A 5,196-nucleotide genomic window follows, 5' to 3' on the forward strand; every position below is an offset into this window, starting at 1 on the left:
GGTTAAAAACAAATGTTTATAGAGAAATAGCTAGGTTTCAAACATTTTCAAACAAACGTACAGTCAATAACACAATAAAAAAACTCTGTATACAGTGTGTGCAAATGAAGTAAGGAGGTAAGGCAATAAATATGCCATAGTGGCGAAGTAATTACAATTTAGCAATTAACATTGGAGCGATAGATGTGCAGATGAGGATGTGCAAGTAGAAATACTGGTGTGCAAAAGAGCAGAAAAACAAAAACAAATATGGGGATGAGGTAGGTAGTTGGTTGTATGGGCTATTTATAGATGGGCTGTGTACAGCTGCAGCGATCGGGAAGCTGCTCTGACAGCTGATGCTTAAAGTTAGTGAGGGAGATATAAGTCTCCATCTACAGTGATTTTTGTAATTCGTTCCAGTCATTGGCAGCAGAGAACTGGAAGATAAGGTGGCCAAATGAGGTGTTGGCTTTGGGGATGACCAGTGAAATATACCTTCTGGAGCGCATGCTACGGGTGGGTGTTGCTATGGTGACCAGTGAGCTGAGATAAGGCGGAGCTTTACCTAGCAAAGACTTATAGATGACCTGGAGCCAGTGGGTTTGGCGACGAATATGTAGCAAGGACCAGCCAACGAGAGCATACAGGTCGCAGTGGTGGGTAGTATATGGGGCTTTGGTGACAAAATGGATGGCATGGTGATAGACTGCATCCAATTTGCTGAGTAGAGTGTTGGAGGCTATTTTGTAAATGACATCGCCGAAGTCAAGGATCGGTAGGATAGTCAGTTTTATGAGGGTGTGTTTGGCAGCATGAGTGAAGGAGGCTTTGTTGCAAAATAGGAAGCCGATTCTAGATTTCATTTTGGATTGGAGATGCTTAACATGAGTCTGGAAGGAGAGTTTACAGTCTAGCCAGACACCTAGGTATTTATAGTTGTCCACATATTCTAAGTCAGAACCGTCAAGAGTAGTGATGCTAGTCGGACGGGCGGGCGGGCGCGGGCAGCGATCAGTTGAAGAGCATGTATTTTGTTTTTATAGCATTTAAGAGCAGTTGGAGGCCACCCTCTATTGTATGTACTTTGTGTTTTGCTTCATAATGATGAAACTTGGGGGGAAAGCACCATTGTCAGTTCATTGTCTAATGTAGAGGAAGTGTTGGGTCACAGAGTCATTTCAGGAAGTTAATCTTGCATCTTGTCATCAAAACTTGCAGACTTCAAGTGACATTTTGCCTTCGGGAACATGTATAGCCCCCACTTCCACAAGCTTTGCAAAGGGAGAGATTGAATGGACGCCAGTGTAACATTTGACTTAATTGTTCGTTTGCTAAGCATTTTGGTTAAAAGCAAATGTTTATAGAGAAATAGCTAGGTTTCAAACATTTTCTTTAACGTAAACAGAATCTACTCTTCCAATGATATTTGTTACTTTAGAGGTCATTTAGAGGTTTTTCAACAACGCACCAAAGCTTCAAAAACAAAAGACAAATTAGAGAATTAAAAGTCATGAAAGGCTACAATGAACATGTCAGTACAGTCACATTTTGAAACAGATGCATTTGAAAAGAATATGCTCTGTGCTCCCCTCCCAAAAAATGTATGACTTAGCTACTCCTTCCGGCACTGGAAACAAACCACCAGCTATTCCCAAAATATCTTTGGTGTCCAGAGAGTCAGTAGATAGGCTACAGTGGTTTGCGCCAGTGGGCGATTGAAGATGAACTACATGAGGACGGCCATTTGTGCAATGTCATCTGCTGTGCTGTAACACCACATGAATTCAAATGTACCCTCCCCTCCCAGTTTCAGATGTACTGTCTCACACTGTCACTCAGGGTTAGTCCTGAGGCGCAGAATCTGACAGCTGTATTTTATCCCTTGATGAGACACAATACATATACAAAGTATGTGGACACCCCTTCAAATTAGTGGATTTGGCTATTTCTGCCACACCCGTTTCTGACAGGTGCATATAATCGAGCACACAGCCATGCAATCTCCATAGACAAATATTGGCAGTAGAATGGCTTTACTGAAGAGCTCAGTGACGTTTAATGTGGCACAGTCATAGGATGCCACCTTTCCATTAAGTCAGTTCCTCAAATTTCTGCCCTGCTAGAGCTGCTGCGGTCAACCGTAAGCGTTGTTATTGTGAAGTGGAAACATCTAGGAGCAATAATGGGTCAGCCGTGAAGTGGTAGGCCACACAAGCTCACAGAACTGGACCGCAGAATGCTAAAGCGCGTTGCGAGTAAAAATTGTCTGTCCTCGATTGCAACACTCACTACAGAGTTCCAAACTGCCTCTGGAAGCAACGTCAGCACAAGGACTGTTCATCGGGAGCTTCATGAAATGGGTTTCCATGGCCGAGCAAGCTTAAGATCACCATGTGCAATGCCAAGCGTCGGTAGGTGTAAAGCTCGCTGCCTTTGTCTCTGGAGCAGTGGAAAAGCGTTCTCTGGAGTGATTAATCACCCTTCACAATCTGGTAGTCTGATGGACGAATCTGGGTTTGACGGATGCCAGGAGAACGCTACCTGCCGCAATGTAAATTGCCACCTGTAAAGTTTGGTGGAGGAGGAATAATGGTCTGGGGCTGTTTTCCATGGTTTGGGCTAGGCCCGTTACTTCCAGTGAAGGGAAAACTTAATGCTACAGCATACAATGACATTCCAGACGATTCTATGCTTCCAACTTTCCGTATGACAAGGCCTCCATGCACAAAGCCAGGTCCATACAGAAATGGTTTGTCGAGATCGGTGTGGAAGAATTTGACTGGGCTACACAGAGCTCTGACCTCATCCCCATCGAACACCTTTGGGTTGAATTGGAACGCCGACTGCGAGCCAGGCCTAATCGCCCAACATCAGTGCCTGACCTCACTAATGCTCTTGTAGCTGTAGTGGAAAGCCTTCCCAGAAGAGTGGAGGCTGTTATGGCAGCAAAGAATGTCCATAATTTTGGAATGAGATGTTTGAAGAGCTGGTGTCCACATACATTTTGGTCATGTAGTGTATATCACCCCTAAATGAGAATGTTGCCCGTGATGCCATTGTCATTCGTAATGCACACAGTTTGGCAATATCAGAAATGAACTTGGACCCAGGGTTTTCAATTAATGTAGAGCTTGAAATGAAATATGAATCACTCATGTTGAGACATATATAACGTTAAATGCATAAACATCCTAGCACCTTAACTATGAATCTGTCAAAAATAAGCAGTCATGTTTCACGAGGAAACACAAAGGCAGGGTTTACCTTAAAAAAAGATCATCAAAGCAGTGTGTAACTTGTCAGCATAGACACCTTGTCACTTGCAGCTCTGGCAAAGTAAAAGAGGCAACAATGTGATTCTCACTCTATAGTGGCCTTCCAATATCTTGCTGACGACAAAGTGCTGAATGACCAATAAACCAAATAACACTTACTAAGAAATATGTTGTTTACTAAGGGGGATAACGTTAGCTTAGAGCATGAGCCTATTGTCACCCCTACTCTGCCCCCCTTGAAAGTATTACCTTGCAGTGTATTGATCGAGATAATCCATTTTTTTTTAAGCAGGAAGTCTTAATACTGTACGCCATTAATATAGCATTAAGCCCCAGGGGTTACAGTTCCTCCAGTTCACCCATATGGTCTTTGGGAGCTGCGCTTTCTGTCTTGAGTGGGTGCTATAAGTTACAATGGTGGTTTCTTGGCATGATCATGTTGCATCCCAAAAGGGACCCTATTCCCTGTATAGTGCACTGCTTTTAAACAGAGCATAGGAATATTTAGTGTACTAAATATGGAATAGGGTGCCATTTGGGAAGTACCTCACTATAAAAAGTAGGAAAGAATTATCCCACACCGGCATTTTATAGTCAGCTTGGTCACCCATAGACGTTCACATAAAGCCAGCAATTCATGGATCATGGATATTAAACACACCAAGATTGCCTACCAATAATGAAAACTTTGACTGACTAATCCATATTATGAAGAGATCTGTGAGAGCCTGCCCACATGAAAAAATATTATAGTATACTATGGTATAAATGCTGTTGTATTACTAAGTTTATATACTGTAATATTCACTGTGGTGTTTTTGTGGACTTCGCTGTAGTATTCACTAGTTTGTGCACAAAAACACATGGCTGTAGTATACTGTAGTGTTTTTGTGGACATGACTGTAGTATACTGTAGTATTTACTATAGAGTTTTGTTTTATTATCTTTGACATAGAAGAATGGGCTTTCTCCTTGAGGAAACCTACTGGACAAATATTAAAACAGCAGCACCTTTTCCATGACTTTTAAGTAGGTAGGACTGGGGTTTGAATAGGTAGGTTCAAAGTTTCTACTCTTTTCTATAACCTGTAGCGAACACAATATACAGTATGGTCTATACTTGGCATGTAGGTTTCTCACTCATGGGTAGCACAATTGGGATAAGGGGAATATAGTATTCCTTACAGTATACTACAGTTTACTACAGTGTACTACAGTGTACTACATAATTCTATAGTATTCTATGGTAAACTATTATTTTTTCATGTGGGTATGAGGGTGTTAATTGTATTTATGGAAATAAATCAAGGTTATCTTATTCATTCAATGAGTTTTCAAAATGTAGTTGACCCCTGACCAGGAGTCCCGTAGGGCGGCACACAATTGGCCCAGCGTCGTCCGGTTTAGGGAGGGTTTGGCCGGGGGGGGCATTACTTGGCTCATCGCACTCTTGCGAATCCTTTTGGCGGGCCGGGCGCCTGCAGGCTGACTTTAAGTCATCAGTGTAACGGTGTTTCCTCCGACACATTGGTCCGGCTGGCTTCCGGGTTAAGCATGCGGGTGTTAAGAAGCGTGGCTTAGCATGCCATATGACTCAACCTTCGCCTCTCCCGAGCCCGTTGGGGAGTCGCAGCAATGAGACAAGATCGTAATTGGAACGGCAACTGGATATCACGAATTTGTGGAGAAAAAGTGGGTAAAGAAAAATAAAAGTACTTGCCTTCTCAAAACACAAATATGTTAATCAAAACTATATAACACCATCAAAATTGCAAATACATTCATCAAAAGAACATGACTGCCTGAAAAAAGATTTATGCAACCATACTTATCTCTTGAGTCCAAGCAGACAAAGAGAAAGTTGTTTTAAAAATTCAGTAGATCAATACATTTTCTTTCCAGTCACTAAATCATGATGATCAAAATTAGAAGTAAAACT

The 5,196-nt window shown here is 42.1% G+C and overlaps 1 non-coding gene across 1 annotated transcript; it reads right to left on the minus strand.

The window, feature by feature from the left end:
- Positions 1-4,216: 4,216 nt before the first annotated feature.
- On the minus strand, positions 4,217-4,273 carry LOC123725766 (U7 small nuclear RNA). Its single transcript, XR_006758280.1, has one exon. It is a non-coding gene; the product is annotated as a U7 small nuclear RNA (small nuclear RNA).
- Between the last annotated feature and the right edge of the window lie 923 nt (positions 4,274-5,196).

This window comes from Salmo salar, chromosome ssa12 (genome assembly GCF_905237065.1).
Source record: "Salmo salar chromosome ssa12, Ssal_v3.1, whole genome shotgun sequence".
In the NCBI taxonomy this organism is placed as follows: Eukaryota; Metazoa; Chordata; class Actinopteri; order Salmoniformes; family Salmonidae; genus Salmo; species Salmo salar.